The sequence below is a fragment of the Suricata suricatta genome, chromosome 12, assembly GCF_006229205.1.
Source record: "Suricata suricatta isolate VVHF042 chromosome 12, meerkat_22Aug2017_6uvM2_HiC, whole genome shotgun sequence".
In the NCBI taxonomy this organism is placed as follows: domain Eukaryota; kingdom Metazoa; phylum Chordata; class Mammalia; order Carnivora; family Herpestidae; genus Suricata; species Suricata suricatta.
The window spans coordinates 56,833,495-56,857,054 of record NC_043711.1 but is presented as its reverse complement, the minus strand read 5'-3'; the positions used below and the strand labels follow the sequence as shown (position 1 = coordinate 56,857,054).

Here is a 23,560-nt window from a genome sequence, read left to right as displayed (position 1 = left end):
CGTGACCTGACTCACGGCCTTGACTCAGTGGCTGTCAGGGAACCTCTCTCCCTAGCAGGGTCGGGCTGTTCGACTTAGCAGACCGACGGGAACGTGGCTCAGCCCTGGGCGCCTGTTAACAAGGGCCGCGCGGTCGGCGGATCCCCGGCCAGCGACCCCCGACAGGGCAGCGGGCGGGGTCAGTTCCGACATGCTCCGGCTGCTCCGAGAGACTCAGCCCCACAGCGCGTCCCGCCGCGGCGCAGGGCTCTCAGTGTCCAGAGACCACCCAAATCAGGAGACCCTTCCGAGTGACGGGTCTGGACGCTACCAATAAAGAAGGCGTCCGGGGCAGCCGGCCCGGGGTCTGCAGCCAGGCCAGAGGTCACACCCGGCGACCTCTGACCTCCCCCCGGCCGGGCGCGGTCCGGGCCTGCGCTGGGGCCCTGAGCGACGCGGAGTCTCCCCGCGAGGCCTGCGCTGGGTCAGAGCCTGTCCGAGACACGGACGACGCGAGGCCCGGGCGACCGCGGAGCTGAGGAGGGGGATGGGGCCAGGCCACCGGCCGGGCTGGGCCCGCTGCTTACCGCGGCCGCTCCGCTGGAGACTCCGGGCCGGGCGCGTAGCTAGGGCTCCCGCCGAGGAGGAGATGCAAAGGAGGACAGGGGCAGAGAAGACGTCCCAGTTCCTGTTCCAGCAGACGCCTCGGCACTCCCCAAGCCTTCTACGCCGCCGCTGCCGCTGCCGCCGCCTCGGGCTTTATGGCCAAGACTCCGGCTCCGCTCCCACTTCCGCCACCGCCGCCGCCCCGAGCGGAAGTACCTGTCACGAGACGCTCGACGCCGAGTGCGGGGGAGGAGCCCCGCCCCAATCTTACGTCACGTTCCGGCGGCCTCTGGGCTGGGCTTCGATCACGTGGCACAAACATGTCAGCCCCCTAGTGACTACCGCCATCTTTGAGGCTCGTACAATGAGCAGGACCGCGCCATGTTGAACCCACAAACCGATGTCTCAACCATTCCCCGTTACCCTGGAATGATGAATGCCAGGGAAGAGAAGACAAGAGTAAACTGGTTCTTCCAGTAGGGTCCCTCTGCAGAAGGCACTGATCAGAACTAAATAGTCCTACTGTGTGCCCTGAGCTCTTCAGGGCTCACAAAGCATGCTCTAGGAACAGGCTTTCTCAGGAAGAAATCTCTTGAGTGGTGAGACACCAGAGTGTGGTTATTTGGCAAACTTACAATGGGTTGAGAGGAAGGGTACCCATATATATTGAGCACCTACCGTGACTCTGTACTATACCTATAGTACCTCTGTACTATATCTCCATTTGTCCTTACTTTAACTACTTAAAGGAAAGATTACGTTCACCGTTTTGCAAATAGGAAACAGAGACCCACTACAGGTCACTTGACATGGCTCCACACAGTAGACCTCGCTCACACAGTTAAGTGGTAGAGTGGGATGTGAACCAAGGGACATCTGATGTCAATGTGCATAATCTAGTAGACTGCAAATGACTGCACCAATTGTGTAACAGACTGATAAAATCATGGAAGTAAATTAGCCACTACCAGAAATTTTTTTCTGGCAGAAGCAAGGATCCAAGGAAACGGAAAACAGTGTAATCCAACTAACACTAGGTCGCTTCTTAGTGAGTCACAGATATGCCAGGTGGAGCAGTCACACAAAGTAAACTTTATTTGCAGCAAATAGCGAGATCGCTGGGGAATAACTTCCGAAGCCATGACTTCCTGAGCAGGGTGAATGGGTTCCTTTTATTTAGGGTTAGGATGAATATTTAGATATGGAAGCCTATGTAGAGGAGGGCATAAGGAGGTGCAGGCACCTTAAGGAAACATGCCTATACATACATTGTATATTATGTATATGAGGAGCATGCTCCTCCTTGGGCAAAGATTTTACTATTAAAACTATCGGTCGCTCCATGGATCTCTTCATGGTCCATCTTGCACAGGCATGAGTGGGGGATTAAATTCAAACTGACTGGGTGGTCTGGGCAGTTGTTACTGCTCGAGAGATATTTTGCTTTCCATCTAGGATGTTATGCCCCTCAGGTCTTTTGCCTGAGTTAAAAGATAAACTGAAAAGAAGAGCTTAAGGAAAATGGTGAGAGAAAGGTCAGGGAGTACAATAAACTGAGAACTTTAGCTCCATCTTCAACAACATGCTCTTCTTATAGTCCTTTCCTGTCTTGGTTCATGAAAACTTCATTCTTTCAGTTGCTCGGTCCAAAAAATGTTGGAATCATTCTCGTCTCCTGCAGTGAATTGAATAGTCACTGGTAAAAAGGTAAGCCTATATCCCAGAGCCTGTGGATGTGACCTGATTGGGAAAAAGGGTATTTTACAGATTTAATTAAGGCTGCTGAGTTGACAGCATCCTGAATTATCCAGGTGGGTCCCACATCCAGTGACAAATGTCCTTAGAAGATACACATGGAGGACAAACATGCAGAGAAAAGCGGTCCATAAGAAGATGGGCTCAGAGATTGAAGTGAGTAGTACAAGCCAAAGACTGCGGACAGCCACCAGAATCTGAAAGAGGCAAAAAAAGATGGGGTGGGTGGGTGGAGGGAGGCTTTGATTTTAAATTTTCTATTTGACATGTATTTGAGAGAATATATTTCTGTTGTTTTAAGCCAGCAAGCTTGTGGTGATTTGTTGACAGAAGTACTGGAAAATTAAGTAAACTCTCCCTCTCTTGTACCCTTCGTTAGCAGCCTTCAAAAATATTCAGAACATGACTACTTCTTACTCTCTCTGCCATTACCACCATCATTTCTCCCCTGGATTGTTGCAAAAAATCTTGGTCTCCTGCCCACACCCCTTATCAATTCTTAACACAGCAGCCAGAGTAATTCTATAAAAATGTCAAACCATGTCATTTTTCTGTTCAAACTCTTCTCATAAATCAGACTAAAACTAAAAGCTTTACAAGCAAAAGGCCCTACCCCATCCAATCCCCAAACACCTCTCTGACCGCATCTTTTTCTAATAAGAAGGCACACATCTAACTCAGGCCTTTGCAGTTGTATTTCTTTCTGTGTGAAAACCCCTTCCCTCAGATACCTGTATGGCCACTCTCTCACTTTTCTCAGATCCTGACTTCCATGTCATCTTCTCAGTGAGAATGGCGTTTCCTATTTAAAATGGAAGTTCCCCTTCCTATCCATGCTTAGGCAAAATATACCACTTGCTATTTTCCTGTTCACTTTTTGTCTGTTTATATTGCTTATTTTTTATATTGTTCATATTGCTTACTTGCTGATTGCCCATCTCTCCCACTAGAATGGCAGTTAATTCCATAAGGACAGGCATGTTTGTCTGTTTCATTCATAGCTATGTCCCTGATCCCTAGAATGATGTTAGGGCACAGGAGTTGCTCAATGAGTACCATGTGCAGAGTACTTAGGGGAATGGAAATTGGAAATAGTCTCAAAGACCAAGAATTAGGGAAACTGCACCCCATTCTGCAGCCTTTACAAAATGCTAGGTTTGAAGATAAAGAAGCAATTACAGAACACAGGGAAAGGCAAAGCACAAAAGGAGGAACCTGTAAGCCCCTGCCTTCTGAGAAGTTGACTTAAAGCCTATTCAGATATAAACATGGGCTATTTCTTCTGGAAAAGAAGGGATGATTCAGAGGAAACCACCAGAGGGTAGAGTCAAGAGCTGCAGAGAATCATTCCCAGGGAGCAGTACTGGACCGTAATCTAAGAACTGGCAACGCATACATAACTGGATTTCAGAATTGGTTTGAGGCTGTGGTAGCTATGTCACTCCTGTTTCCCCCCTTTGTTAGAACAGGAGTGTCTACTCTGGTGATCGCAAGCCTGTCAACTCTATCTGTTAGGTTTCTGGAGAGCAGAAAACCTGCCTGTAGTGTACAGGTCTTCAGATCAAGAGGAACAATACTCAAGAAGCTGTTCTTGAGGAATCATCTGTACCTGGACCTGATTTATATGACAAGATGCATTATGAGCCAAAGATATTTCGGGATGAGACTTCAAGGGTCCTTGGGAGGAGGTGAATATCTTTTGCACATGGAAGTAATATACATAATTTGTGTCTAGAAGGTGGTCTATGGTAGATTAAAGATGGTGGTACATTCTTTGCTCCTACTTCAAGATGTAGAGTCTACTTCCCTTCCTTTTGAATTTGGGCTGGGGTGAGGGGCTCCTGGATGTCTCAGTCAATTATGCATCCAATGCTTGCTTTCAGCTCGGGCCATGATCTCACGGTTTGTGAGTTCAAGCCTGGCATAGGGCTCAGCGCTGACAGTGCAGGGCCTGCTTGAGATTCTCTCTTTGCTTCTCTCTCTCAAAAATAAATAAACATTAAAAAAAATCTATTGAATTTGGGTTGGCCTTTCTGACCTTTTTGGCCAATAGAATGAAGCAAAAGTGATATCCTGTGACTTTCACTGCTAGTTCACTTGCAGTTTTCATGCAGAAAAGCTCAGGCAATAGAAACTCCTTCTCAGAAACCAGCCTCCAAGCTGTGAGAAGCCCAAACCACGTACAGGTGTTCTTATCAGCAGCCCAGCGGACCTCCCAGCAGGCAGGCAGCAGTAACTGCCGACCATGTAACTGCACCATTTGGGATGTCCGGCCATATTAAACTTCAAATGACTATAGCCCCAACTAAAAGTTGAGTGTAATCATACAAGAGGCCCCAGGAAGACCTAACTAGTTGAGCCCAGCCAACCTATAGAACCAAGAGATGCTAACAAATTTTTGTTCTAAGCTGCTATGTTTGGGGGTTGCTTTGTTATACAGCAATAGAAAACCAGAATAGGGCCTACAGAACATGAAGGGGAAGGGAACAGTTACATAAAAGATCTTTAGCACAACAGGTTTGGGTTAGGGGAGATAGACCTCAGAGTTGTTAGTTAAGGGAATGACATATCCAGAGCTGTTTTAAGAGCTTTCTACTAAACTGGGGTCCTGCTGAAAGGGAGAAAGGAGGAAGCCCAAGCGGGACTGCATGTGAGGCTGGGTGGCAACGGAATGGCAGGGATTGTGACAAATTGACCCATACAGAAAACTCACTCGAGGAAGTTTGTCATTTCATTTGGACACATGTGAGACCTGGGGCTGATTGACCTTGAGAGGTCAGAGGGAGAAAGAGAAGATTAGAGCCTGAAAGTTTAAAAGGAGGTTGAGGTGAGGTTAGAAGTGAGGGGTTCAGTTCTGGAAATACCGATTCAGAGGGCCTCTGTGGGACATGTAAGTGGAGGTGTGGAGGAGGCTGAGGCAGAGAGAAGGCAGTTAGTAGTCTAGGTCCTTCAGAGTAGCCTGGGCTGACAGTAGAGATTGGAGAGTAGTGATAGGTATAAATAAGATAACCCAGGAAGAAAGTCTAGAGGTGTTTCATTCTTTGAATAAACTATTCACTGAGAATCTCTTATGTACTAAGCCTTGTTACATGCTAAGAACACAAGAAAAACAAGGCCTCTGCTCTCAAGGTCTTTACTACTTTGTGTGGTAAACAATGCATAAGTAAACACACACACTCCCCACCCTCCCAACACACACAGAATTTCACTCAAATTGTCATCAAGAGGGAAGTGGTTAAATAAAGTATGATACATCTAATCCTTGGAATACTATGTAACTATAAAAACAGAATTCTTTATATATTGATAGGAAAACACTGCCAAGAGATTATTAAGTGACAAAGCAAGATACAGAATAAGATATACCATTTGTTCGTTTTGGGGGGAGAAAGGAAGAGTGAAAGTGGAATAAGAACATATTTCAGTAAATAAAAAATGTGATTAACTGGTATATCAATAAAGATTTAATCAGAGAAATAAGTTTAAGAAACTAATGGTAGGGGGTTAGACCCACACTATTGGTAATAAAAAAAAAGTTGGTAAAAGTTGGTTAAAAAAGTTTCTGCAGGCTGTTGTTTCCATGTTTAGTGCTGGACCCCACATTGGTCACCTTAGGTTAGGTAGACCAGCAATCAGGAAGAAAAGCTTAAAAAGAAAAAAGAGCTAGATGTGGAGGAGGACGGAACCCATGAGGACCAAATGGAATCCATATCTGTCTTTTATTACCTCTAACTTTAGTTCCAAGTATAGGTGACCTACAGCAGAACTGGTGCCCTTGACCACAAAGCTGCACACATGCTTGGCCCAGGATTCAAAGAAGCTGAAAAGGGAGACTGCATGGGGGCTGGAGGAGGTGTGGGTCCCAGTGCTGCCTCAAGCCAACAAGACCAGAAGCTCAGTGACACCAAGAGCTGCCCTACTGGCTGGAGCCCTGGATGATTTTCAGAGTATAAACAGTATAATTGTTCTTCCACTTTTACCTTCTAAACTTCATGCAAATGTCTCTTATGACCAATGTGAATACAGAGGCACATAAGGAAGAGGATTCTGGGAAATGCAGTTCCAGCTTCATTGTACTACAATGCCACCATACCTGATGAATGGAATAAGGGGGGTGAGCTAGATTTCCAGTGCATATCCCTTATATTATCTTTAAATTTTAACCATGAGATTATGTTACCTATTAGATATTTAAATTAAAAAAAATCAATAAAGTGATGAATAGGATGCAGATGATAAGTTGGTGTATGTGACAGATATGGAAGTTGAAGGAAAGGTGATATTAGACACACGTGGTAAGAAAGGCTCCCTGAGGAGGTAACATTTCAGCAGAGACCTGTTGACAAGGTGGAAACAGCATGTTGACAAACCTGGGCAGAAAATGTTACAGGTAGATGGAACAGCAAGGGCAAAAGCTTTGTGCAGAAACAAGGTGTCCTGCTCAAGGAATAGCAAAGAGGCCAGTGTGGTTGGAGGAGAGTGAGGTGGGAGAAACGGGCAGAGCCAGGTCATTTGGGGTCTCATAGGTCACGGTAAGATCTCTGAAATATATTCTATGCCTGCTGAAGCCCCTGGAAGGTGGGGCAGAGAGTGTGGGCATGTGTATGTCTGTGTGTGAGATGTGTCTCCCTTTGCAGGTCACTTGCAGTGCAGTGCCTTTTCTGGCAATGCCCCTCTCTTCTCCTGTTCCCATAGTGAAGCCATAGCCCTGGTAGGCCCCTGTCACACCCTGTGACACTGCTTGCTTGATGTCCACTCCCTTCTCCACTCCTCATCTAGACTGGGGGTGCTCCTCAAGGACCAGCATTTGCTCTGATCTGTCTTAATGTCTGAGCACCCCAACAGGCACAGACAAACCTTCCCACACAACTAAACCATTCAAGGCAGGGTAAAATGTTGCATTATTCTCTCTGACATGGCTTTGCATGATTTATGACATTCTCCGGGGTTTGCTACTTAAACATGGCCAGTTTCAGGGGCGCCTGGGTGGGTCAATCAGTTGAACATCTGATTCTTGATTTTGGCTCAGGTCATGATCCCAGGGTCGTGGGATTGAGCCCCGTGTTGGACTCTGTGCTGAGATTCCCTCTCTCTCTCTTCATATGTGTGTGTGTGTGTGTGTACACAGCGTATACACACACACACATATAAAATAAATAAAAACAAAAAATTTTAAAAAAGAAAACATGGCCAGTTTTACTCAAGGGTTCCTTCCTTGGCAGTTCTTACTAACCCAGGAGTCAATTGCTGGCTCTCCCTCCATGCCTGCACTTGTCTTTCCTTTTGTGGTATTTCCCCAAGCTTAAGCTCTGCGCCTCTAAGAAATTCACTTGAGCAATCTGGGCCTTGATTCCTTCATTCAACAATGGCATTGGGGTGCCTGAGTGGCTCAGTTGGCTAAGTGCTAACCTTTGGCTCAGGTGGTGATCTCATGGTCCAAGAGATCGAGCCCCATATCAGGCTCCATGCTGACAGCTCCGAGCCGCAAACCTGCTTTGGGTTCTGTGTCTCTCTCTTTCTCTGCCCCTCCTCTGCTCATGCTCTGTCTCTCTCTCTCTCTGTCTCAAAAACAAAATGGACACTAAAAAAAATTTAAAAAAATTAGAAATGGTATTAATAACACCAACCCTGAGTTCTTGTGGGAATCAGATGTGAAAGTGATTTGTCAGGTGCTCTATCATATGCAGGAGAATGAATGAAGTTTTATATCAGTTGCTGGGTGAGACAAATCTGGTGGCTTCAGGCATCTTCCAGCTAGATGTAATGAAGGAAACAAAGATCATCCACTCATTTGTTCATCTGAAACAAATCAGGCCTCAGCTTCCAGGACAACCCCTAGGAACACAGAGATGTACCAGCCACAGTCCCTGTGTTCCAAGAGGTGCCAGTCGTGTGTGTGTGTGTATGTGGCTGGGGGTGTAGTCACAAAGAGACAACCTCACATTACACTAGGTCTTCTTTCTCTTCTCATAATACTAGCCTAGCCGCGGACTGCTTTCCAGAGCCTTCCTGCTCACGAGGCCACACTGCAGGCCTCTGCCCAGTATCCCTATTAGGAATGGGCACTCAACCAGCTACAGGGCAATCAAGGCTAGTAACTCTCAAGTCCAGGGGCACTTGGGTGTCTCAGTTGGTTAAGCACTCAACTTCAGCTCAGGTTATGATCTCATGGTTTGTGAGTTCAAGCCCTTCTCGGGCTCTGTGCTGGGAGCCTAGAGCCTGCTTTGGATTCTGAGTCTCCCTGTCTCTCCGTCCTCCCATGCTTTCGCTCTGTCTGTGTCTGTCTCTCAAAATGGAATAAAAAAAACCACAAAACTCTCAAGTCCGGTTCTTTTTTGAGGGTAGAGGAAGGCAGATATATTGGAAGACAGAAGATGTTGTCCCTGTGGAGAGAGAGTAAGACGTGTCTAGAATTGTTGGGGGTCTTCTTGTCACGTTGGGGGCAAATCTGCCTGAGAGTTAAGATAAATAACAAGAAAACAGGGGTGCCTGACTGGCTCAGTTAGTAGAGCATGCGACTTGTTTTTTTTAGTTTATTTTAATGTTTATTTATTTTTGAGAGAGGGTGAGAGAGAGACAGAGGTCAAGTTGGGGGGCGGTCAGAGAGAGAGGGAGATACAGAATCCGAAGCAGGCTCCAGGCTCTGAGCTGTCAGCAAAAAACCTGTGGGGCTCAAACTCACAACTATGAGATCATGACCTGAGCTAAAGTCTGACGCTCAACCAACTGAGCCACCCAGGTACCCCTAATTTTTTTTGTTTATATATTTATTTTGAGAGTGACAGAGACAGCATGAGTGAGGTGGCGGGGATGGAAGAGAGATAGGGTGAGAGAGAGAATTCCTAGTAGGCTATGCACTGTTGGCACGGAGCTCAATGTGGGGCTATATCTCTTGACCTCATGAAACTATGATCTGAGATGAAACGGAGTCAGACACTTCACTGACTGAGCCACCCAGGTGCCCCTGGAACATGTAATTCTTGATCACAGTGTCATGTGTTCAAGCCCCATGCTGGGTTTTACGTGAAAAATAGAAACAGAGGAAAACAAAGATGGGGAGGGACATGTCTTCGGGTTAAAATCTGGGCATTCACCTGTATCCAGAGATGTCTGAATCCACCTGTCTCCTCCCTCCCCCATTTCCCCAACCCCCTCTCTGCTAAGCCCTCTACCTTCACCACTTGCTGAGGGAAAAGTGGCAGCCATGCCCAAGGGCTGGCCTCAGCAGGACCTGCAGCAGCTTCAGGTCCCAGTCCCACCACAATGGACTTGGCTTTGGTGACTCTTCTAGAGACTGCTCTGAAGAGTCAGGAAACACAGCCCAGAAATAGGGAGGAGGGAACACCCCCATGGGTAAACTCTGACCAATGGGACTCAGGGTTTGGGGAAGAGCTGAGAGGTAAAGTCTTTGCTTATCTCTTTCCCCAATGGAGTGCTCCAAATGCCTTTCTGGAGGTATCTGACAAAGTTGTCAGAATTTGCAAATGAAAATATGTGGCCTAGAGGCACCTGGGTGCCTCTGTCAGTTGAGCATACGACCCTGGCTCTGGTCATGATATCACAGTTTGTGGGTTCAAGCTCCACAATGGACTCTGTGCTGACAGCTCAGCGCCTGGAGCCTGCCTCGGATTTTGTCTCCCTCTTGCTCTCTGCCCCTCCTCTGCTCATGCTCTCTCAAAAATAAGTAAATGTTGAAAAAAAAAAAAAGAAATGTGGCCTAAAACATTATTTGTGTTCATCTGAAATTCAAATCTGCCTGGGCATCCTCTACTAATCTGGGAGCCTCTTGAGACCCAGCAACTGGCTGTGTCTGCAGAGACCGTGGCCAGCAGACTACCACATTACCTTGCGTTTGTTTTCCATTCTCCCCTGTCCTTTCCTCACTTCTTTTTTTCCTTCTCTCTTGCTGCCCGGGTATGGAACTCAACAATAAAGTTAGCACGTTAGGCTCGGTCTCAGGTGCTATGTCCTGGGAGCCAAGTCTTGCTCATAAGGCAGGTCAAGTTAGATTTTTGTTACTTATATCCAAGATTCCTGATGAAAACTCTGCCTGTTTCCTCTTCTTTGGAACAAGGGTAAGAGTTCCCATCGTGCTGATGGCCTAGGATGGATGAGAAGGTCAAAAACCTTAGGAAGGGCAAGGTGGCAACACTAGAGCCAGGAGGTCCCTGCAGTCGCCCCAGAAGACAGGTGGTTGAGTCCCAGAGCCGGTCCCTGCCATGCTGAGTTAATGGCGCTGGGAGAAAGGGACTGCTAACCTCTCAGTGGCCGTGGGCTCCTCCTGTGTTCTCTCATGGGGGCGATGTCTGCCCTGGGGACCACGGCCAAGGTGGACCACTACACTTATTTCAGACTTGGTGCTTAAGATGAACAGGCGCCATGGGGCCCAGGGAGCCCTGTTTCCCCCCAGTCATTCTTTCCACAGTGTGGACTGAAGCCGTTCTCTGGCTTCTGAAGCCATCACCCTGATAATGCTATGGGTGCTTTGTCCTGCTTTTGCCAGCACATGCCTATCTGTGTGTGCGCCTCTGGTCCCCTTTGCCCGGGATAGCCATACACCATGTTCCTCAAGGCCCTACATCATTTGGCCCTTATCTATCTCTCAGGCATTTATTCATGCAATGAGCCTAGTTTGAGCACTTACTGTGTGCAAGCCTCATTCTAAGCCCCAGATAGAACGAGGTGAACAAATCAGACCAAACCCCAGCCCTCATGGAACTTACATTCTAAAGGCCGACACGGAGAATCAACCACATTAATAAGTGAAATATATAGCATAGCAGATGGAGATGTGTGATGGAGAAAAATACAGTAAGGATGTGGGGTGGTGAAAGACCCTGTCCCCAGCTCGTCTCTCTTTCTCCCTTGATCAGTCTACTCCTGCCACACTGGTCTTCTTCCTGTTCTGATACATCAGAGTTACCACCATTGATCTTCTTATTTCCCCATCTCAATGATTTCCTCTCTCCTCCATTCTGAAGATCTTCATGTGGCTGGATCCTTCCTGCCATTTGAGTCTTATCTCAAATGACACTACAAGAGGTGCTCCTGGATCATCACCCTGTCTAATGCATTTCCCAGTAATTCTTTATCCTATGGCCTTATTGCATTGTAAGAGTTTCTCCACGTCATCTCTAGATGAGGAGGTGGGAAATGAGGGACCAGGTTAGGCAGCCACCCTTGGGAACAGCTGTTTGGCATGAAAGTGGGAGAATACACTTTGGTGGACAGCTTTCTGCCTCTGCCACAAATACAACATGGCAAATGCTGCATCCAGGAAACAAAGGACTGAGGGTGGCCCAGAAGAGGCACCTGATGTAGCTAGGAAGACAGAGACAGAGAAGTCATGGGCAGGCTTCCCAGAGGATGTAGTGATGAGGTGACTCATGAAGGGTAAGAAAAGAATGTGCTGGGCAAAGGAAGAAGGTGACTGCCCACAGAGGGATGACTATGTGCAAAGTTTTGGAGAAAAGAGAGAGCATGTTTATTTCTTTTATGTATTACTGCTTATTTATTGTTGAGAGAGAGAGAGAGTTGAGCAGGGGAGGGGCAGACAGAGAGGGAGACACAAAATCTGAAGCAGGCTCCAGGCTCCAAGCTGTCAGCACAGAGCCCAGTGTGGGGCTGGAACCCACAAACCGTGAGATCATGACCTGAGCTGAAGTCGGATGCTTAAACAACTAAACCACCTAGGAGACCCCTGTCATAACTTATTCCAGAAATTGCTGACGGTTCAGTGTTCCTAGGAAACAGCATTAGAGGAAAGGACACAAGAGCAGCATGGAAACCTAAGAAGAAACAGTAAATCATAATAGGTTGTGAATACCTTTGACCTAGATGTCCACAAGGCCTTTTCCTGTTTTCCTGGTATTGACAATTGAGATAGATACAAGATTGAGGACAGTGTTGAGGACCTCGCATTTAAGGATGACTAAGGATGTCTACTAAGACTGGGGCAAGAACAGGCACTGCCCTGGGAGTATACAGAGAAGTGGCGGGACTGGCCTTACCATAGTCACCCTCCTCCCCTGCCCCTACATAAGCAAAAGTATGGGAAAGGATGAAACAAGAAATCCATGTGGGCCCAGGGTCCACTGGGGACTACTGGGTTTTTCTCCCCTTGCCCCCCATCGCCAAGGCGAGGGGATTCTGAGGCTTGCTCTTAAAGCTGGGGTGTGGGCTACAAGCATGGTCAATGAGCATCTTGTTTCCTAGTGGGACCTCTAGTTAGGCAGCAGATTTGCCGATCCCGCACTCTGCCTCCCTGGACAGGGAAAGGAGAGGGACATGAGGACGAGAGCAGGCTGTGGGGGAGCTGCACTGGGGGGAGGCTAATGGACAGGAGTTTCCCAGCATCAAGGGTTTGGGCCATAAGGGCATCGGGCTTGAGCCACTGTAGGAGCTACCTATCACTGCAAAACAAAACACCCTAAAACTTAGTGCAATGAACCGACAGTCCTTTATCGTCTCAGGATTTCCATGGACGAGGAGTTTGGATGGAGCACAGTGGGCATGACTGGTCTCTATTCCATGATGGCTGGGGCCTCAGCTAGAAGCTACAGTCATCGGAAGGCCTTACTGGGGGCTGAAGAATCCGCTTCCAAGGTGGCTCAGTCACATGGCTGGCAAACTGGGGCTAACAAATTGGTTTCTTTCCATATGGGCCACTCCAGAGGATGGTTTGTCCTTATGACATGGCCACCGACTGCCCCTGAGAAAACAAACCAAAGGACCAAGCTAGGGGCTGTACTGATAGGACCAAGCCTCAGAAACCATACACCATCACCTCTACGGGATTCTACTAGCCATACAGTTCAGCTCTAAGTCAGTGTAAGAGGAAACGACAGAAGGAAATGAACACAGGAAGTAAAGATCATTGGGGCCAAAGTGGAGGCTGGAGACCACATCCCTGTTTTGCCTTCTCACCCAGAAGGGCTGGCAAAGGAAGGGGGGACCCTTAAGTGGATTGGGAGTTTATCCTCAGCAGAGCCGAGTCAGATCTCCCTTATTAGGATTTTGATCTATGGGATGGGCCCACAGGATTCTGTGCATAACTCCCATGTGCCCTGTTAGAAATGCAGGCCCCACAGAAGGTGTCAAGGATCAGTGAGCCTACCAGAGAAGCAGCCATGACCCTGTACTGTCTACCAAAAAGAGCATCTTTTCCCCACTGCTCTCAAGTATCACCTTTGTCATAAATCAGATGACTGTATATTTGTGGGTCTATTTCTAGACTCTGTCCTGTTGCATTGATCTGTTCACCTATTTTTATGCCAACACTACATTGTATTAATTATTATATTTACATTAGAGTTCTGGTACCTGGTAGCATAAATCCACAACCTTTCTTCTTCCTCTTCTGATTGTCTCAGCTCCTGATGGCCCCTTGGGTCTCCATATATGTTTTAGAATCAACTTGTCAATTTCCACCCCAAAATTCTGTTAAAATTATTGACTGGAATTGCATGGCATTAGTAGATCCATTTGAAGATAATTTTATCGAGTTGCACAGTTATGGCTTAAATGCTTGTTTCTGTACATGTTACACTACAAAAAATATTTCATGTCAGGGGCACCTGGGTGGCTCAGTTGGTCAAGCATCTGACTCTCTGTCTTAGCTCATGTCATGGTCTCGTGGTTTGTGAGTTGGAGCCCTGAAGTGGGGCTCTGTGCTGACGGTGCAAAGGCTGCTTGGGATTCTCTCTCTGCCCCTCCCTGCTCTTGCTCCCTCTCTGTCAAAATGAATAAAAAATGTTAATGTCATTTAAAAAATCTGCCACTCAGAGCATATTTTGTATTTGTATTACAAGACATTGAGAGATGCTTCAATTAACACTACATTTTCAAAAAAATTTTTTTTATAATTTTTAAAAAATGTTTTATTTATTTTTGATACAGAGAGAGACAGAGCATGAGAGGGGGAGGGTCAGAGAGAGAAGGAGGCATGGAACATGAAGCAGGCTCCAGGCTCTGAGCTAGCTGTCAGCACAGAGCCTGACGCGGGGCTTGAACCCACGAACGTGAGATCTGACCTGAGCCGAAGTCAGAGGCTTAACCGACTGAGCCACCCAGGCACTCCTCAAAAAATTTTTTTAATGTTTATTTATTTTTGAGAGAGAGTGAGCGTGCATGCACATACACAAAAGGGGGAGGGGCAGAGAGCAAGGGAGACAGAATCCAAAGCTGGCTCCAGGCTCCAAGCTGTCAGCTCGAACTCACCGACTGTGAGATCATGACCTGAGCCAAAGTTGGATGCTTAACCAACTGAGCCACAAGGCACCCCTAAATTTCAAGAAAGTTTTACATTTTTCCTCTGAGGATCTGTTTCCTCACATTCCATTGTTGGCATCCCCCCTTCATTATTTGGGACAGCCCACACTACCACTACCTTTTTGTTTTTTTTAAGATAGGCTTTATACGCAGCACCGGAGCCCAACGTGGGGCTTGAAAGACTCTGAGATCAAGACCTGAGCTGAGATCAAGGGTCAGATGCGTGGGACACCTGGGTGGCTCAGTAGCTCAGTTGGTTAAGTGTCCAATTCTTGGTTTCTGGCTCAGGTCGTGATCTCATGGTTTGTGGGTTTGAATTCCTTGTTGAGCCCTGGGTTGATAGTGCAGAGCCTGCTTTGGATTCTCTCTCTCCCTCTCTTTCTGTTCCTCTCTATTTTATGCTATCTTTGTCTCTCTCAAAATAAATAAACTTTGAAAAAATAAAAGAGTCAGATGCTTAACTGACTTAGCCATGCAGGTACCCCAACACTGCTTTTTACAGCAAGGGAGTTGATTTAAATTGTTTTTTTTACATTTATTTATTTTTTTAATTTTTTATTTAAAAATTTTTTAATGTTTTTTATTTATTTTTGAGAGACAGAGAGAGACAGCATGAGCAGAGGAGGGTCAGAGAGAGAGGAAGACACAGAATCCTAAGCAGGCTCCAAGCTCTGAGCTAGCTGTCAGCACAGAGCCTGACATGGGGCTCGAACTAACGAGCAGTGAGATCATGACCTGAGCCAAAGCCGTTGCTTAACCAACTGAGACACCCAGGCGCCCCTACATTTATTTATTTTTGAGAGACAGAGTGAGACAGAGCATGAGCAGAGGAGGGGCAGAGAGAGAAGGAGACACAGAACTGAAGCAGACTCTAGGCTCTGAGCAAATGTTTAGCATAGGGCCTGATGTAGGGCTTGAACCCACGAACTGCGAGATCATAACTTGAGCTGAAGTCGTGGATGCTTAACTGACTGAGCCACCCAGGTGCCCCTGATTTAAATTGTTGTTTAACTTACCTTTTAAAGGAAAACTTTGTATCACCATTACAAGGGGATAATGAGTCTCTCTTAACATATAAAGATAACTGCCAAAATAAGAAATCAGTATAATTAAGCATTGTTAAATTACAAATAGATATTGTCTGCTGGACAGAATTGTCTGCTTCACTCAATGCTGAAGACTTTAACAATGAATCTCGCTCTTTCTTTGTTCAAAAGGGGTATTGGCAAGTGTCAGAGAAGTGTACAAGGCACATCGCTATTGTATTTGTAATTTCTACTTTGGGTAATCAGAAAGATCTGAAAAATGCTGAAAAAGGAATAAGATTATCATCTGTTTCACATTGTAGATTTACACGCAGTTGGAAGAAATAGTACAGGGACGGCATGTATACTTTTCTCAGTTTCTCCCAGGGGTGACATTTGGCAGAGCTATTATGGTACCTCGCTGTGAGGATACTGACATCAATCTTATTCAGAGCTCCTCATTTTCACTCGTACCTGTTTTCGTGTATGTATGCGTATGTACCAAGTTCTGTGCAATTTGATCCTGTCTAGGTGTGTGCATCCACCACCACAGACTCTGTGTGCTTTTTAAAGGCCATGTCTTGCCCCAGCTTGTCCTCATTTAGGAACTCAGGCTGATGGAGCAGGCCTCCACCTCCTGGTGCTGCTGGGTCATGGGGTGTGGCTCTGGAAATTATGTGAAACCTGTTGCTTCCATTTTTTTTTTTTCTGAGACAAAGCCTGTCATGCCCTAACTAGCTTCGATTAGGCAGGGAAGCCTGATCTTACTTAAGTCCCAGGAAGGAGGAGAATTTGAATACTAATGGCCACGATCACACTGTTTACCCGCTGTGTGCATTAGTGAACACCCTGAAAGGGGCCAGGTCTCTAATCCATTCTTGGGGGAAACAAGGCAAATAGAACACAATTATGTAAAGCTTTCATCTAACCTGCTGTTGATAACATTGGCACTTGAGAGAGTACATCAATTTTCCTTCTGGTCATCTCTCTGTGTCTCCTTATTAACCAGGCACCAGGGTCTACCCATCCGGCCTCCTCATCCTCTGTTGGGTTCATCCTTCTTTCTACTCCAACCTCTGAGCTCTATGCCTCATACAGAGCATCATTCCACCCTTCTCCCAGGGCCTAGCCCCTACTCTGCCTTTCTCCAAGGTCTTGAGACGTGATCTGTCTTCAATCTCAATGTTCTAGCCAAGTGAAACTCAATAATGAGACATCATGGTAACAATAAATTTGATATTCAAAGGGAGATTCTGAAGAATTAACTGTTTTATTTTTAAGCTCCACCCCCAGCATGACCCCAGAGATCAAGAGTTGCATGCTTTCTTGACTGAGCCGGCAGAATACACTGTTTTGAGCTTTCCTTTCCAGACCTTATCCAAATACAGAAGGAATTTTTATGTAATAATAGTGATATAGTTACATACAATTTTTATATTGCTTATTTTACCTATTATATAAAATGCATTTTATATGTTACTAAATAGTCCCTATACCTACTAAAAGTAGCTATCACTGGGGTGCCTTGGTGGCTCAGTTGGTTATGTGTCTGACTTTGGCTCAGGTTATGATCTTGTGGTTCATAAGTTTGAGCCCCACATCAGGCTCTGTGCTGGCCATGCAGAGCTTGGAACCTGCTTTGGATTCTGTCTCCCTCTCTCTCTGCCCTTTCCCCTACTCTCTCAAAAATAAATAAATAATAAAAAAATACAAGTGGCCATCACTTTCCTATGCCCCCCCCTCATTATGTAAACAGTATGTTCATTACTGAACATTTTAGAAAGATCAGGAATCCATGAATAGGAAAATAAGGCATCAACAATCACACTACCTAGAGATAACCAGCAAAATAATATGTGGTTGTACCACCTTTCTGGTTTTTTGTGCATGTTTGATTTAACATACTATATTCGGCAACTTTAGAAAATACCAAAACGACCCCAAAACTCAGCAGCTAAAATCAAGACTTTATTATCTCATAGTCTCTGTGAGTCAGGAATCCAGGAGGAACTGAGTTGGGTTTATCTGGCTCAGATTTCTCTCAAAGGCTGCAATCAAGAGGTTGGTTGAAACTATCCTCATCTCAAGGCTCCACTAAGGCCAGAGGGATCCACTTGGACGCTGACTTTTTGGCTGTTGGCAGGCCTTGGGTCTACGCTGGCTGTTGTCTGCGGACATTGGTTTCTCACTACTGGGATCTCCACAGAGCTGCTCATGCTATGGCAGCTGGCTTCTCCTGAGTGAGGAGAGAAGACGGAAGCAGAGGGTTGGGAGAGTCTCCAGTATGGAAGACAAATCCTTTATAAAGTAGTGTCAAAAGCGACATTCCACCGTGCCACCTGTGTTGTTTATTACGAGCCAATCACTAAATCTCGCCTATATCAAAAGGAAGGGATGGGGCGCCTGGGTGGCTCAGTCAGTTAAGCCTCCGACTTCGGCTCAGGTCAGATCTCACGTTCGTGGGTTTGAGCCCTGCGTCAGGCTCTGTGCTGACAGCTAGCTCAGAGCCTGGAGCCTGGAGCCTGTTTCAGATTCTGTGTCTCTCTCTCTCTCTCTGACCCTCCCCCTCTAACGCTCTGTCTCTTCTGTATCAAAAATAAATTTAAAAAAAACATTAAAAAATAAAATAAAATAAAATTTATAAAAAAAAAAAAAAAAGGAAGGGATTCTACAAGGGCCTGAATGCCAGATGAGAATCCCTGGGGGTCATGTAAGAGGCTGCCCACCTACTGCTTACACAAAAGCTTATAAAAAGCATTATTTTGTAACCTACTGTTTTTTTGTTTACTTGAGATGTAATTCACATACCACAAAATTTACCATTCACCAATTTCAGAGTGTACAATTTAGTGATTTCTAATACAGTCACAGGTTGTGGAAACACTACCAGAATGTTTTCTTTTAAACAATTAAAAATTTTTAAATGTTTATTTATTTATGAGAGACAGACAGAAAGACAGACAGCACAAATGGGAGAAGGGCAGAGAGACAGGGAGACACAGAATCCAAAGCAGGCTCCAGGCTTTGAGCTGTCAGCACAGAGCCCAAAGCAGTGCTTGAACTCACCAACTGGGGCTCAAATTCACAAGCCAGGAGATCATAACCTGGGCTAAAGTCAGATGTCTGACCGACTGAGCCACCCAGGCGCCCCTCGGGAATGTGTCTTTTAAAGAGGTCTAGCTCCATTCTTCTTCCTCTGGGAGCTGCCATACCATATCAGGCCTGCAGGTAATTTTTAAAGGCTACTGTGGACCTGGAGAACGAGCAATGGGTCTAGGGCAAGTTCAAATGTCATAAAACACTGTTCTTACTGGCACTCATCTTTGTTCTTGAATACATGTTCTTCAGGTTGTTTCAAGCCTTTGGCTAATTTCCACACTCCTCAAAAAGTTGATTTTGATCACTTCTGCCAGTTTTCTGGTCGATTCCATGGAGGGAACAGGTTTTTGAAAACGTTGCCATTTTCGCTGATCTCACTCACACCTACTTTTTTTTAACCTGAAAATGAACCCTGAACTTTTTCAAATGACTCATTATTCTAAAGTATGATGTTCTCGTGACTGAATTGCATTCCACTCTATGAATAAATTATTGTTTCTTTAAGAACCACCTCCCAACTGTTAGACATTAGATGGTGGAAATCTCCAGGGGGACACGGGAGCCAGCGGGCAGTGACTCTCAGGACCCACTTGTCTCTGTCTCTTCCCATATCTCTGTTCAGTGAAAGCCTGATGATTGTTTGAAATAAGCCATGGCAGAAATGCTTATGTCACAGAAATTGGCAAAAGTACAAAATGTTTCTAACCCCAATTGGCTGCTAAACACTTAACTGCACATCACTGGGTGCAGATACAGAGCAGAAAGCCATATTAGGACCACATTTTATTCATTTCTGTATCCTTAAGACTCAGTCAAGGGGTGCCTGGGTGGTTCAGTCGGTTGAGCGTCAGGCTTCAGCTCAGATCATGATCTCGTGGTTCATGGGTTTGAGCCCCACGTAGGGCTCTGTGCTGACAAAGCCTGTTGTCCAATTCTGTGTCTCCCTCTCTCTCTGGCCCTCCCCTGCTCATGCTGTCTCTCTCTCTCAAAAATAAATAAAACATTAAAAAAAAAAAGACTCAGCCAAAGGCCTAGCACACTGTAAGTGACCATAATTTTTTGTTCTTTTTGTGTACATGTTTTTCAACACAGATTTTCAATTTGAGGACTATTTTATAATCTTTCTTGATTCAGCATTAAGTTCAAAGCTCATTATACGTTGACACATAATTGTCATGATTTTAATGGCTGCAATTCTCCTTTGAATGAATGAATCATTTTTTCTTTAATCCCTCCCACATCGGTTTATTATTAGGTTATTTCCAGTGTTTCACAGTGATGGACATCTCTGTGTAATGACTATTTTGTATCCTGTTAGAACTCCTTTAAATCTGGAACAGGTTATCTTGTCAAAAAAACAAAAAACAAAAAACAAAAAACTCGGGCACCTGGGTGGCTCAGTTGGTTGAGCATCTGACTTCGGCTCAAATCATGATCTTGTGTCTCCTTTGTTTGACCCCACATTGTGCTCTGTGCTGACAGCTCAGAGCCTGGAGCTTACTTCGGATTCTGTGTCTCCCTCTCTCTGACCCTCCTCCACTCATGCTGTCTCTGTCTTGGTCTCTCTCAAAAATAAATTAAAACATTAAAAAAATTTTTTAAATAAACATTTAAAAAACCCCACACATCTAATCTCCTAGATCATTAATTCTTTTATATAGCAAGTGTCTTTTATAGTCTAAATTTAAACCTCTACCCTGTACCAGAAATTTTGCTACCCTGTTTCAGTCTTCCTTTTCTTTTTTATATGCCAGGAACTAAAAGGAAGTGGCCTGACCTTGCTCAGCTGTGTAAACAAAGGCAGGTGAGCCCTGGCCAGGACTCAGGCCACTGGAGTTTCTGCAAAAACATACTGAATGGGTTAAAATACCTATCATTACAGAAATGTGGGGCCTCTTTCATTTCCATACAAAGAAAGCGATGGATGTTAAATCAGAGACTGTGGAGGCAGGGTGGGGAGAGGTATTGGTGGTGCATAGACAGAGGAAGGAGCGATCATTCGCCGCCCGTTATCCCTCTGTTCCTGTGGTACACATGTGAACATTTTGTTTCTTTATTTTTATTTGTTTCAAGTTTTTATTTAAATTCTCATATGAACACTTTTATTTACTTATTTTGAGAGAAAGAGAGAGAGAGAGAGAGAGAGAGAGAGAGAAAACACATGAGTGGGGTAGGGGGAGAGAGAGAGAGAGAGAGATAGGATCCCAAGCAGCATGGAGTCCGACATGGGGCTTGAACCCATGAACCATGAGATCATGACCTGAGCCAAAATCAAGAGTCAGACGCTTAACTGACTGAGCTAACCAGGCGCCCCCTCACGTGAACACATTAAAGTTTAATCATTGTCTATTTCTTTTAAGATAGAGTAGAAAAATACATGAAATAAAGCCATTTTTGTGAGCAATATTTCTTCAGGATCTGTTTAAAGTTTATTTGTTTTGAGACAGAGAAAGAGAGGGGAGAGAGAGAGACAGAGAGAGAGAGAGAGAGAGAGAGAGAATAAGGAGGGGGGGCAAAGAGAGAAGGAGAGACAAGGTATCCAAAGCAGGCTCCCCATTGTGAGCTCAGAGCCAGGCGTGGGGATTGAACTAACAAACGGTGAGATCATGACCTGAGCCAAAATCAAAAGTCGGATGCTTAACTGACTGAGCCACCCAGGCAGCCTTCTTCAGCACATGTTTAAATGGCAAACTAATTAGGGAGACTTACTAGGTAAGTAATAATAGAGCATGGCAAACCATGCAGGTGGTGTGGCAATTCCAAAGATTTGGAAAGCCCACCGCAGGTCATAGTTAGTCCTCCTGACAACTGTAGCAGTTGCTTATTTTTTTTCCCCTGCTTTAGAATGGAAAGTAACAGTCAGAAAATAGAAATGACCTGTCGGGGTGACATGGCTGTAGTGGTCAGTGACGAAGTTGAGATTCATTCCTGGCCAGTGTCTTCCTCGCTCTACTCCCACCCCCGCCCTCTATTTGTCATATTCAGACTCGGAGAGACACCAGCAAGGAGAACTTTGGAGAAGTGAAAATTCGTCCATCCCACTTCCTCCTGGTGCCTGTGGTTATCCATCAGACCCCAGTTCCCCTCTGATGGGGTTCCTCTGTTGCAGAGAATGCTGAGGAGGAGATCTGCTGCACCCTCCAGAGTGCAAACTGGAAGGTTCAAGACCAGAGAGGAGGGAGGGGCCTGTCTGGGCCTCTATTCCTTCTCCTTGCCCTTGTCTGTGGGCTACGGTCTATGTTCTAGAAAAAAGTAAAAAAGAGTATGGTGGAGATGGCGTAGGGGGGTGGGATGCTGCCTGAGCATAGGCAGTGAGTTCCTTGTCCAAAGCCGATGACTCATATGGCCCCAGGACTCAGGGTCAGCGCTGTCTGAGACAGCTAATGGAAGAAGGAGTGAGATCCAAGCCAGCCTTCCTAGGGATCCAGTGGCCATCGGAATGCCTCTTGGGCTGGCAGTTTCAATGCTGTCCTAGGCTACAGACTAGGGCCAACCAGCAGGGAAGGAGAAGGTATTTTTGGACATTACTGCAATCCACTGCTCTTGCTCCAACTTCTGTTTTATATCATAGATTCTAAAACAGTTTGAGGACCATTGGCCTAACATCTTCTAGGCCTCAGGTTTTGGTTTTTATGTATTTATTCATTTTGAGAGGGAGAGAGCAAGCAAGCAAGTGGGGAAGGGATGGAGAGAGAGGGAGAGAGAGAAAATTCCAAGCAGGCTCTGCACCACCAGCACAGAGCCCGATGAGGGGCTTGAGCCTCAAACTGCAAGATAGTCGTTTTGTTCTCTGAACTCTAGACAGTATCTATGGTCCAAGTCTGTCAGATATGGCTATTCCGGCATCTACCCTTCCCTGTGGCTCTTTCTCTCGCCTCCTTACCCCTGTGATCTGTGATTTTAATTTTACACTGTCAAACTGGAGAATGTTTATGTTTTCTTCTGTAACCAACATTGTCTTCCTTGCTGAGTCTATAGGCAGACTTTTTTTTAATTTTTAATTTTTTAAAAATGTTTTTTATTTTCTTTTGAGAGACAGAGAGAGACTGCACAAGCAGGGGAGGGTCAGAGAGAAAGGGAGACACAGAATCTGAAGCAGGCTCCAGGCTCTGAGCCAGCTGTCAGCACAGAGGCCAACGCGGGGCTCGAACCCATGAACCATGAGATCATGATCTGAGCCGAAGCCAGATGCTTATCTGACTGAGCCAACCAGGCACCCCTGTTTATTTATTTTTTAAAGAGAGCATGAGCATGAGTGGGGGATGGGGAGAGAGCTAGAGAGAGACAGAGGATAGGAAGCAGGCTCTATGCTGTCAGTGCAAAGCCCAACATGGGGCTCGAACCCATGAATTGTGAGATCATGATCTGAGCAGAAGTCCTATGCTCAACCCAGGCGCCTCTATAGGTTGACTTTAAAAGTTGAAAAGTCAATATTGCTCGTAAGATTAGAACTATATAAACACTATTACCTGCACAACCAAGCAGGATCCTATGGTTACATTTCCTTTCTTGGTAAGTCTTTGATTTTTCTTGTATTCAACTACTTTTAGGGGAGCTTGGCTGGCTCAGTCCACAGAGCATGCAACTCTTGATCATGAGTTCAAGCCCCAGTTTGGGGCCTTAAGTTTACTTAAAAAATAAAGTAAAATAAAATAAAATCTTTTTTAAAAAGGCAATAAACATCAACTACTTCACCTTAACGGCAGCTTAAAGGTCTTCCATGTTTTTACAATGACCAGATGGTAATTCAAGTCTGTAGATTTAAATTTTTTTAATTAAAAGTTTTATTGTAGTGGAATATAGGCAACATAGTGTTTGCTACCTTG

At 45.5% G+C, this 23,560-nt stretch overlaps 1 protein-coding gene across 1 annotated transcript in view; it reads right to left on the bottom strand.

The window, feature by feature from the left end:
* RAB7A (RAB7A, member RAS oncogene family) overlaps positions 1–786 on the bottom strand; it is a 63,613-nt gene extending 62,827 nt beyond the window's left edge. Inside the window, exon 1 of the mRNA XM_029916190.1 lies at positions 567–786. The gene's annotated coding sequence lies outside the window, so the exon portion shown is untranslated. The remainder of the gene's footprint in view (positions 1–566) is intronic.
* Between the last annotated feature and the right edge of the window lie 22,774 nt (positions 787–23,560).